At 36.1% G+C, this 12405-nt stretch overlaps 1 protein-coding gene across 3 annotated transcripts in view; it reads right to left on the minus strand.

The window, feature by feature from the left end:
* The window catches only part of CSMD3 (CUB and Sushi multiple domains 3), a 577908-nt gene that overhangs the window by 262166 nt on the left and 303337 nt on the right, over positions 1 to 12405 (minus strand). The window lies entirely within an intron of this gene.

Consider the following 12405-nt stretch of genomic DNA (forward strand, 5'->3'; position numbering starts at 1 on the left):
CATGGTGAAGGTCCCAGGGAAGCAGGCTGGCTGCCTGCAGCACATGGAGGTCTCTGCTGGAGCCTGTGGATGACCCCACATTACAGCAAGTGGATAAACCCTGAAAGGATCTGCAACTAGTGGAGCAGTTCATTCCGGAAGGACCACACCCTGTGGAAAGGACACATGCTAGAGCAGCTCTAAAAGAACTACAGACTATGTGAAGGACTCCACACTGAATCAGGAAGCATGAGAGGAAGGAGTGGCAAAGACCAAATGTTATAAAGTGGCCACAAATCCTATTTTCCATCTACTCTTACTGTCCAAGTAAAGGAAAAGTTAGAAGAGGTGGGAATAAAGCAGTGGAGTCTGGGAAAAAGAGGAGGTAGAGGAAATTTTTTTGTTTTGTTTTCACTTTGCACTATCCTACTTTGTTTTTATCTGTTTTTGCAGTAAATCAAATTAAACTTCTTATAGTTGAGTCTGTTTATCTATGACAATAACTGGTAAGTTATCCCCCATTCTCATTTCAACCCATGTGTTTTTTCATCTTATTTTCTTCCCTTGTTCTGCTGAGGAGGGGGAGTGGGAGCAGCTTTGTGAACACATTGCAGTCAGCCAAGGTTATGCAGCACAGAGATGCATATAAATTTCATCTAAACCCGGCTGTCGAATGTAGACTTTTTCCAAGTTAGAAATGGAATGCTCTCACACCCCCTAACCCCCCCAAAATAAAGTAATAATAAGAGAGAGAAACCTCACTAGGAGCTCTGATAAGACTACAGCTCAGACTAAGCTCTTGGGGATTTCAGTTTCTGTAAGCTAAATCCTCTTAAACAAGTGAGTAAGCCTATGCAAATCATAATTTTACAAACTGAATCTGGTGAGATATCACCTTGCCAAATTTCAGGTCACCGACCGATTCAATGTGAAGAAAGTTAGAACTTACCAAAAAAGGCTATCAGGGGTTTTTGGGGTTTTGTTTTGGTTTGGTTTTTTTTTTTTTTTTTTTGGTTTTTCTTTTGTTTTTTTTTTTTTTACTGGCCACAATGAAATGCATTTTCCTGAAATCATGATATTTAAAGCTGCTAAGTGTTTTGCTTGAATTTACTCATAAGCACTTCAAGTGAAATAGCCACTGAATACAGATAACCTCAGCCCAAAAAACCAGTTAAAGTTCAGTTTCTAAACTGTAAAGAATAATTAAACTAGTTCTTATCTTACCTAGGAAATTATGATTCAACCTCAAAGTAATGAATTGGTTTTGCCAATAATATGTTTTATTGTTTCACTCTTATGGTTAAAATATATAAATTGGAGAAAAAAGTTTATTTGCATATGGATGGGAGAAGAATAACTAAAATTTAGACAGGAACTTCCCCTCTACACCTGGAAGATTACTACTACGATTGTGTGTCCAATCTGTAATATTAAAATAATGGAAAAATGTCAATGTGATGATGAGAATAGATTTTTCAGTCTGCGTATTGAAATAAATTTATCTATAAGTTGCACGTGATCTACTTTAAGTGCATATTTGCACACAAAATAAAAGTCTAAGAAATATCTAAAGAGCATGAGAGGAAAGTGTAGCATTCCAAATTGCATGTACATCCAATTTAATATCAAATTTTTAAAGATAAAAATCAATAATGACTGAAACAAAAAGTGTGGCTTCTAAATTACAAAGATACTTAATCGATGGTTTAATGCTTTTCTAAACTATAAGCTTTAGATCAACTACAAGACATAAAACATAATCACGTAAAAAAATATAGAAGCACCTCATTTCTTCTTCCTGTTGTTTTTTCTTTCTCATGTCCACCCCCTTGCTGTACTGAACATTACTGACAGCTTCTACAACTTGGAATATAAATAGCAATATTATTTATTGAAACAAAAATATAAGAGAAATTAGGATTACAGAAAACAAAGGACTGAATCAGACTGATTCAAAGCATATTCAGTTATAATAGTTCATTAACATTTTCATTTTCCTTGATACACAATACAATGTATTTGTTTTAGGTCTAGTGAACTAATTTTTCATAGTCTCTATTAATGGCATTGCCATTAAATCTGATAAGAAAGAGAAAATACAATTCATGTAATTCAGGAAATATCAAGATAAACCATTCTATGTTACTAAAAAAAAATTGCATTTAAAGGACTTATGTCAAAGCACTTGAAGATACAATCATTTTTATTTGAATTGTGCATACATCACTTGATAGCTGAGTTGAAAGGATTCAAGCAAATGACAACGGGAATAGCCTGATGGCCATAAAGTTTATTTAGGCTGCCCATTACTATTTTAATTTACTTATGAAAATAAAATACAGATGATCAAGTGAAAAAAGTGAAGCTAAACAGCACTTAGAAATCTGTTATCTTTCTCAGAAGCTTCCTTGATTTTGAAGCAGTGATAAATATTATGAGTCAAGAGAGCAACTATAGCTTCTTGTTTCCTGTTTCTGACTCAAAGAGCATGATTTCCTGGCAAGGTAGTTTAACAGTCTCAAACACCTTGGGCCACTTCTGCTGTAACACTATGACTACAGCATGAGTTTTCCCCACAAAGTAGATGGAGATAATTATAGATTTATTATTCCGAGTGATATGCCAGCAAACAAAATACACCTGGGTCTCAGCAAATCAACAAACTCTTAGAACACAACAGCAATTATGCAGCAATTATTCTCATTGTCAGAACTCAGTGTTCAACCTGAAGCTGATAAAAATTGCTGTTTACTTTCCAATCTCATGCAAGACCTTAGCTTGCACTGCCTTTACAATCTGCTCATTTATACTATCATATTTAGGGAAAGTTTTTAACTAGCATTATAGGAAAATTTTATCATTAAACACTTCATTATTGCCCTGCCATAAATGGTCAGAAGTAGTACTTCTGTCACTACATCATCTGCCATGCTATAGTTCCACTTTTCCATGCATTATATTCAAAAGAGCCCATAATTTCAATGATTCAAAGATCACCTCCTTAGTACTGGACAGTTTCCTGAAAATAAGAGTTGTTCCTGCAAAAATGTCACTATGCTACTTTTAAGCTATTGCAGAGACTGAAAACACCACAAGACATTGAAAGAAAGCTTACAAAACAAAAACTCAGAGAAAATATCTTGAAAGACGTTCACTACAAGTTGGTGTTCTGTATTGTCATAGGCTTCTTGTTAAATTACACATAGGAATTTCTTCCTCCAATAGAAAAAATTAGTAAGTCAAGAAATATTGTTACATTATAATTTTTTTAAAATGTACCTAATAATTAATAAAGGTAAATGATATTTATTACCAGCCTTAAAACTTAAGTTACAATAGAGTTAGGCTGCTGAAGGTCAGTACAGTGACATTAGGTAAAGCAGTAAAAGATTGCTAACACTAAACTAAAATTAAAGGTGTGCATGTCATGATAAAATATTTATGGAGATGCCCACAACACAAAGTAAAATAAACATAGTCGTACTCTATCCTAAAGTAATACAAAGGTTGTCCAGCAAGTTTTAGGCTGGGCTTCTGTAATATTCACTAAGTGCTACAAAAGAGTATTTTAAAACTCTTTTTTTTCCAAAATAAAAAAAAAACATTATTTCACCTGCAGTGATTAATAATCAGTAGCAATATGGTTTGGTTTTTATTATGTAAGGCAAGAATCAGAAAATTATTTGCTTCCCCTATGAGTTCATGCTTTTCAGAACAATGTAATTTTTTCCTGTATACTTCTCTTCCAGGAAGGAATTAAATCTTCTGTCAGCTATCACTTTGGTGCACATACTCCAAAGAGAATTGTCTAAGAATGTAACTTGAGGACAAGCTCTTTTCTGGTGCAGCAGAATAAACTAATCTCAGTTTTGACATGGAAAAAATCTCAGGAGAAAAAAGTGCAAGGCAGACTTTCTACACCAAGAGTAAGCAGTGTAAAGTGTATTGGGTATGGCTGGAATGGAGTCACTTTTTCCCACAGCAGATCTCATAGGGCTCTGCTTTGTATTGGTAGCTAGAACATGTTGATGACACACCAGTGTTTGGGCACTGCTAGGAGGTCATGATACAGCATCAAGGCTGTCTCTCCAACCAAACTGAAGCTGGGGACTTCAACTTACCAGATGTTAACTGTGAACACTACACAGCTGATAGAAACAGGTCCAGAAGATTCCTGGAACATCTGGTTGATAACTTCTTGATTCAGGTACTAAAGGAGATGACTAGGAAAAATGTTCTCTTTGATTTGTTGCTTGTTAATAGAGAGGGGCTCTGTAAAGATTTAAAGATAAACTGTCTCAAGTACTGTCAAAGAAGGACGTTTCCATAAGATAAGCCACCAGACAGGAATTTATGCACAGATGGCAAATAGGAAGGCGTTAATACCAGGCCTAACAGAGGTGAAGGTTTGGAATTAGCACACAACAAAATTCTACTGTGCAGACTGTGGGAAAAGCACAGATGGCAACAACAGGAAGATGCCAGGCCTGGTGAGGCAGATCTGAGTAACCTGTCTGGACAAAAATTCCCACCATGGCAAACTGTGAGAAAGTAAGCAAGTCCTTATACACATCAGCCCAAGCTGTGGGAACCAGCATTTACACTCTGTGTATACCTGGGACTTAGACTGTATGAAAGTGCCTCTCCCACCTTCCTCCCCTCCCCAATGAGAAGACCAGAAGCAGAAGGGCTTAGGAGATGCTGCAGGAACCCAGGTGATATTATCTTTTGTTTATACATTCTCTGCCTCTCTTCTCCCCTTCTCTCCTCCTTCCCTCTCTCCCCTCTACTCTGTTCTCCACTCCCCTTCTCTTCCCCCTACTCTTTCCTTTCCCCTCTCTCTCCTTTCTTTCTTCTCTTCCTATCTATCTTGCTATCTCACATTTACTGTTAAAATCCATACTATTGACTTTGGCACATGGTCTTGTTTGCACCTTAATTTGGGCAGAGGCATCTCTTAATAATCTTACCCTAACATTATTTTGGGGTCAGAAATGGGATCATATCAGGCTCATGGGTCAGGTTGTGATTGATGACCATATTTGCTATAGGAACAATAAAGCAGTTGGGTTTATAACCTCCAGTGACAGGAGGAAAGCTGTCCAGCATCCACTGGACATAAGAAGACCAGATGCTTTTGAAGCTGCTGAGATTCATTAGTGCTGATCATTGTTTAAATGCCACCTCCTTAGTGCACAGGAGCAGGCAATTCCAAAATGTCAAGCAGGCAAGGCAGAGGGCTGACTTGGTTGAACAGGGATCTTCTGGGGTTCAGGTGAAAAAAATAAAGTGTATTGCCCATGAAAGCAAGGTCAAGTGACATAGGAGGAATACAGAAAGGCTACTCTCCATTGCAGAGAGAAAATTCATGTTGCCAGAGCTCAATTAGAGCTGAATCTGGTCAGAACTATGTGGGACAGTTAAAAGAGCTTTTTAAAATTCATTGATAGCAAAAGGCAGTGAAAAATAACATCATCCTGTTGCAGCAAGAGGATCACCTGAAGAACATGGATATAGACAATACAGGGATGATCAATGTTTTCTTTGCTTCAGCCTTAAACATTGATTATGGGCTATGGGTTTCCCATTGCCCTAAGCTGGAGGAACTTGATTGCGAGTATGATAAACTGCCAGGAAACTCCAATCTTGTGTGGGATCTGCTGCTCCATCTAGATCCCAGTCAGATTCATCTGAGGACACTCAAAGAACTGACTGATGTCATGGGGAAACCTCTCTAAGTGATTTTTGAATCTTCTTAGGCATCTGGAGAAGTACCAGTTGACTGGGAGCGGGATAATGCATCCCAGTTTTCAAGAACAGCAAGAAGGAAGACCCTGGAAGCTACTGTCAGTCTCACTTCAGTGCCTGGTAAAACTATGGAGAAGACTGTTCTGGGAGTTATTGAAAAATACCTGAAGGACAACTAATTTGGGAGGAGCTATCAGGAGCTATTAGGACAATGTGTTACTCCTTGATAATGTAACTGTAAGCTTTGTCTGAGAAATAAGCATATAGGCAAACTAACAGACACTACAATACAAAGAAAGCAGAATTCCTTTGGCCCTAAGGGTTACTGCTCAGCAGGCAGATCAGTATACTGACAGTTAGGCATTAAATCTATAACAAAAAAAAAAGACATAAAGAATTATTGTGGGGAAAATGTGGATGGAATAAATTTATTTATAGCAGTTGCTTAAACACTAGTTTTATGGATGAACACAGTTTTATTTATGACAATTACTCCTGTTCAAAAAGTTAGACTATGCTTTTAAATCAGCTTGAGATGAAATTTTTTGAGATATTTTCTACAGGGAAGAGAAACTAACTAGTAAAATGTCCTTCTACACACCTGGAGACAAGAGCAAAATGTTGCAGTTAAAAAGGTGATGACTAAGAAGATGGAGGCTGTGATGTGATGTAAATGTCAACACCATTAAATGCATAATAATAATTAATGTATAAGCCTGGAAAGAATGAAAAACCACAATTTTAACATGTGGTCATCTCTCATGTGTATTTAATTTTCAGAGTGTCTAGGTTGAGATCCTGGTGCCTGAGGAATAAAAAATATCAGAAAAGTACATGAGAGATAAAAGGCATCACCTGATATTGCAGTTTGGTTAGCAGCAATAAAGCCGAGTTGTGCATCATGGAATAAGAAGTTATAACAGTAGTTTTGCCACTAATTCTGATTTATTCTTATCCCATTTTCTCCACATATAACACTAGGATAATATTTTATTTTTTTCTCTTTAAGTGGATAAGAAAGTATTACGATTTTTACAATTACAATTCTTATAATTGCTGTTATAACTAAAAAGTAAGATCATATATATGTTAAAACTGATAGAGAATAATTGTGTACTTATTTCAGGCTTCAAACGAGTGTGCAGTAAATAAGGCAAAGGCCAACACTTGAATGATGAACTTAAAAATATTAAACAGCTGCCATATACTCAAGACACCATTCATCCAATGCAATGAAGGAGGCAGGGAGCCTAGGGGAAATACTGTGTGACTGTGTAATTAAAGACTATGCTAATGAATTTGTGCACAGAGCTGAATTAAGCTTTCATGAGTAACTTACATACTGACACTTCTTAATTTTTGAAAAATCAACTTTGCAAAAAGACTACCCTCCATAAAACCCATCCACTGCTTTTTTAATTCAATCCACTCCATAGGTAAGTAAGACAGAAATGTCGTGTATAGTTTAAATAAACTTTTCACCTCTATACACTATGTTTCACTAGTAGTTTCTGAAAATGAACTACTGCAGCACAGACTGAGTCAGAGGTTTAATGGTAAACAGGTTGCTAAGAAATCCTAATTCCAGCACAGTGGAAAAGGATCACTGTGACTTGTGCTGGTGCACCACTCAAACATCACCTATTAGGTGCCAAAATAACATAGAAGTCTTGAGAGTATAAACAGGTTTCAGATTCATGCTTTTCTTTCCACAGAAACAGTTCTAATTTATAAAATAGTACTGGGTATATGAATTACCTCTTTCTAAAATGAAGAGATCACTTTAAATACCTCAAAGCTATAATTATGGCCTCTGTCAAAATTTAAAATATTAATTACATTTGAGCTTAATTTTCTAAATAGAAATAGGATTTACTTTTAAACCACAAAAGAGATAATTATGTATCAGAAACAAATCTAGAATGTCTGAATTTTAAGAGGAGCACACAGCCAATCTTACTTAGGTTTAAAAATATAAATTTTTTGTGAGTTGTCTAATTAAGAAATAGTCTTGCTTTCAAAACAGTTATTCAATTAGGTTTGTGCAAGCTTATGTTAAGTATTAGTCACTCATCTAGTTAAGGCCTGCAAAGGAACAACGTTTAGATAAAATCATCTTTTTTATGCTTTTTTATGGTCAAACCAATTCAAATATTTCTATCAAAACTAAGCCTTAAAGATTACAAATATCAGAAAAAGATGAGCAGTTATAAGATAAGGTCTGCTTAGATTTTGTACTCATGTTTTTTGTTATGTGGTAGGATATTACCAATTAAGATATTGATCTTTTTAATAGTTCTAAGGACTTAAAGAGCCCAGTTGCCTCTCTCAAAACACTGTGAAGGCCACAGAAGGAACTTGCCATACAATAAGCCACCACAGCAGGAACTTGCAATGAGCCCAGAAGGGAGAAATTTGCAACAGGAAGATGCTGATTCCAGGTCTGACAGGGTTACAGTCTGGTTAGTACATCCTGGTTAATGTATCCAGGTGAAAGTTCCCACTATGGCAAATGGTGGGAAAGAAATAACAGCTCATACAGAGAGTAACAAAATATCCTGGGTTGAAAGAGGCCACGAGGATCATTGACTCCAACTCTACAGTGAATGGCACGTACAGGGATTGAATCCAAAACCTTGGCATTATTAGCACCAAGTAAGCTAATTTCAGGGTATACATGGAACTTGGACATGGTACCCCCAGAAGAACAGCTCTGCAAACCCCACCACCAAGAAGCCCAGAGTGAAGAAAGGATGCTGCTGGATCCATGGGTGGTAACTATTTTCTGTATTTTTGACTTCAGCATTTGGTCTAATTTGCACCTTAGTTTGGGCAGAGGCATCTCTCTCTAACTGGATCACAATAGTTTAGGGAAGAAAGTAGATACCAAAACTACTGCCAGAATATTTATTTTAACTTTAACTTGTGCTGTCAGGATTTTTTAAGTGAATGTGATATTTATTGATGTGCATTATGTACTATGGACAGTCTCTTCAGTCATGTATAAAAGGTTCACTACAATAGGACAAAATCTCCCTCCTGGACCACCATTTGAACACATACTGACTAAAAATAAAGAAAAGTAACTGTTGATTTTCAATGATAGGTAGAGTTCAGTTAAATTTTTTCCAGAGAATCCCAATTTTGCAATAAAGGTTGGCAGGCAAGACTGTTACCATGACTAAGACCTGTCAGAGAGACACTACAGTTTTTAACTTTTCCATGTTTCCATGGAAGTTAAGTAGATTAAGTAGATCACTTTATAAGAAGGATATGTGAGGTGCTTTGGAAATTATGCCTACAAACCTCCTTCATTTGTTAGAACTGCAAAATCATGGATTGTGCTTTTTTCGAAACAAAAACTAAATGACAATTTTGTGCCTAATTTTTAAGCTACCACAGAACATGAAATCATTTGGACCTACAGTAAGAATGAGGGGAAAAAAGAGTTTAACATAATTATCTCTACATCATTCCTGCAATTTCAAGATCATTAACATTTGGGACAGTCATGGAGTCATGACAAGGAAATCAAAAGCAGACAATGTCCTCAAAGACAAAGTAGGGAAAAGCATATAAAACAATGAATTCCAACAAATAGCATGTGCTCCTCTTCAACTTACAAACAAAACTACTCCCCTCATGACCACCAAGAAAGATATTTAAATTCAGATAATTTGGACTTCCTTGCATCCCTTGGAATTCCTTTAAGTGCCTTTACTGTTTCTAGTGATTTGAAACTCATGCACAAAAAATAACAGATTTAAAACCAACCAGAAAACATCAAGTGCTGAGTATTGCATTTAAGTTACACTTTATGACATTCTATTAAAATTAGTTTTATTACTGAAAGCTCCCTATAATTTCTAGATATAGAAGTTAATAGGAGATTCCTAAGTCTCATTGAATTACATTCACTGGCCTAGGAGGCAGAGTGTAAATTGGGTTTTCCCTGGGTTTAGGGACTAAAAAGATACCATGCATATGTCCAGTGTTATCCAATGGAAGCCTGAAAATTAACTAAAGAAGTAGAAAATGAAAGAGTGAGAGAAGGAAATACATAATATTATCATAAGCTGGCCTCAATGTCACTTATAAATTCTGCAAGACATAATTCTGTTCCTTTTGTGAAGACGAGTGTTTTAATGAAGCTGGCAAAAGAAATAAGAAATGTCCTTTGTTGAAGGGAACCTCTATGGAGAGAAAGGAATCAAATCTGGGACTCTTTGTGTTCTACAGCTGGAAATTGTTTTGCCTATTTGAAGACTGACAAGTACTAGAGAAAAAGTACAAGTGAGATACATTCTAGCAGATGCCAGTTTCTGAAAAGCACGTTCAGCAAGTCTAGCTGAAAAAAACCATATTCCTACACATTTATTTGATTTTGTAAATGCAAACTCATGATGGCAGTATTGAACAGGCAAACTTTCACTTGAAAGGTCTGAATAATGTAAATGACAATGGAATCTCCAACAAGATTAGGAACCCCTTAGCAAGAAAAAAAATGTTCACTTCATCAATAATCAGCTCACTTCTACTACTGAAAGTAGTGGTGTAAGTGGTGCTTAAGCGTAGGAAAGTAGTAAAAATGAAATAGCACTAGAAATCATGAAAAATTAGAAATCTAAAGAGTGACATTTATTCTTGGATCCTTTTAGAAGAGATCTCATGGGATGTAACCCACACTTAATTGTTTCACTAAAACACACAGTAAATTTCAGTTCTGCAAGATAGCTGGACATAGAACACTTCTTTGTACAAAATTATTTTGATCTGCCTTCTACTGAGAATTCACCTTGTCACCAAATAGCCCTGTGGCTATTCCACAGCCACATTATGATTTTGAGAGGTTGTTTTACTCTGGGGTGCCACGCCTGCTTCTCAATACACAGTTTTATGAAACTGCTCAAGATCTAAATTTGATTGTTCACACCAATTCCACTACTTTAGGAGGAGTTAACTTTCCTTCACACTGACCCTCACATTCTACCAATAGTTTTAATGAAATTACAGGAATTTGAAATTAGGTTTTAAGTCAAATGTTCATTATTTCTCTAAAACTTAATATCTGCCACTATATATTTCCTTTCACAGAAAAATTTTGAAGACGAGTTGCCGTAAAAAGCAGAAAAGGAGCTAAGAAAAATCAATAAAATCAATACCTCATTTTATCCTTCAGTCAAGTGACTGAAGGACTTATATGGAAACTGTATGTATACATGCATTACAATAAACGAAAGAGAATTTGATACAAAGTAAATTCATACATGAAATACACTAAAGCAATCTGCTCATTAAAAGAGGTTTCTGTAGCAACAAAACCTAACATTATCAAACCACATTCATTTCTTAAGTACTTCAAGTATATTACTGGTAGTTTAGTAATGGAGGAAGAGGTGCAGGAGTAATGTGAAATTGCAGCTGCACTGGGCCCAGATCACGCCATGTTGCTATGATTCATGTTCACTATCAGCCTGGGCCACAACACAGTACCAAAATGTTCCTGATGTGCTTTACCTCCCCCCAATAAATCAGTCTAGGGTTCAACAATACTGTAGAATTCTTACAAGTTTATAAAAGGAGCATTTAAGTCTGGCAAGAATGCTACTTGAAATGCTCCAGAAAAAATAAAATAGTATAACTAATGTCTCAGCAAACAACAAGAAATCTTCCCTATTTACAATAAATGTGGCTTTTCAGAAATATCATAACTAGTAGAAAAAGTGAGAAAATGAAATTTTTTGCAAACAGATGCACACCATACATGACAATAAGTACCTTCTTTAGCACAGAAATAGTAGATTTAAAGACATTAATTTTGACTGTGTTAACAGTTGAAAACTAGAGATAGCAGTGCTGACTTTATGACCAAATCATCCATGGGCATAAAGCCAACCAGAATTCAATTGAAACAAAATTATCTTAGGTAATCATCTTATCTTATCTTATCTTATCTTATCTTATCTTATCTTATCTTATTGTTGCGTATCCCCAAATGTCTTAGGAATAGCCCAATTTGGGCAAAACCTAAATCTTTAGGTTTCTCTTTCTTTTTGAATTGCTACCTAAGTCTGGGCTTCCCCCCACACCCTTTCCCACTTGGTGAATGAAAGGTATAGATAAATCTCATATTTTAAAATAAAGATGAGTTGTTAAATTTTTTCAGTGGCATTGGCCTCACTGGAAACAGGAAGCTTACACTCACTGAGGAAGTCTGGAATGGTGATCTGTTTGGTCAGGTTAGTTCTTGCTAAACATAGAGACAAAAGAATAAGCTAGTTTTGTGCTGCTGTCCATACATTACCTGCACAAAGCTTCACACTGACAGAATATAATACTTTTCCACTTTCAAGTCTTATTAGACTAATATTTAAATGAAAGTATTTACTCCAGAATTTAGCTCCAGATAAATTCTGGAGTAAATGTTCTGCTTTAGCAGACATACCTATGAAAAAAGAGGGCATCTGCAGGAAGAACTGTACTCATCATTGGTGAGGCCTCACTGCAAGTACTGCATTCAGTTCTGGGCCATGAACTTTAAAAAGGACAATGAGGTGGTGGAGTGTGCCCACAAAAAGGCAATAGGGCTCTTATAAGGTCTAGGAAATATGTCTTAGCAGGAATGGCTGAGGCAGCTCTTTTGTTTAATCTCTGAGGATGCTCAGACCTCCTCACTCT

Source organism: Onychostruthus taczanowskii, unplaced genomic scaffold (genome assembly GCF_017590055.1).
Source record: "Onychostruthus taczanowskii isolate IOZ18803 unplaced genomic scaffold, ASM1759005v1 scaffold27, whole genome shotgun sequence".
Classification (NCBI taxonomy): Eukaryota; Metazoa; Chordata; class Aves; order Passeriformes; family Passeridae; genus Onychostruthus; species Onychostruthus taczanowskii.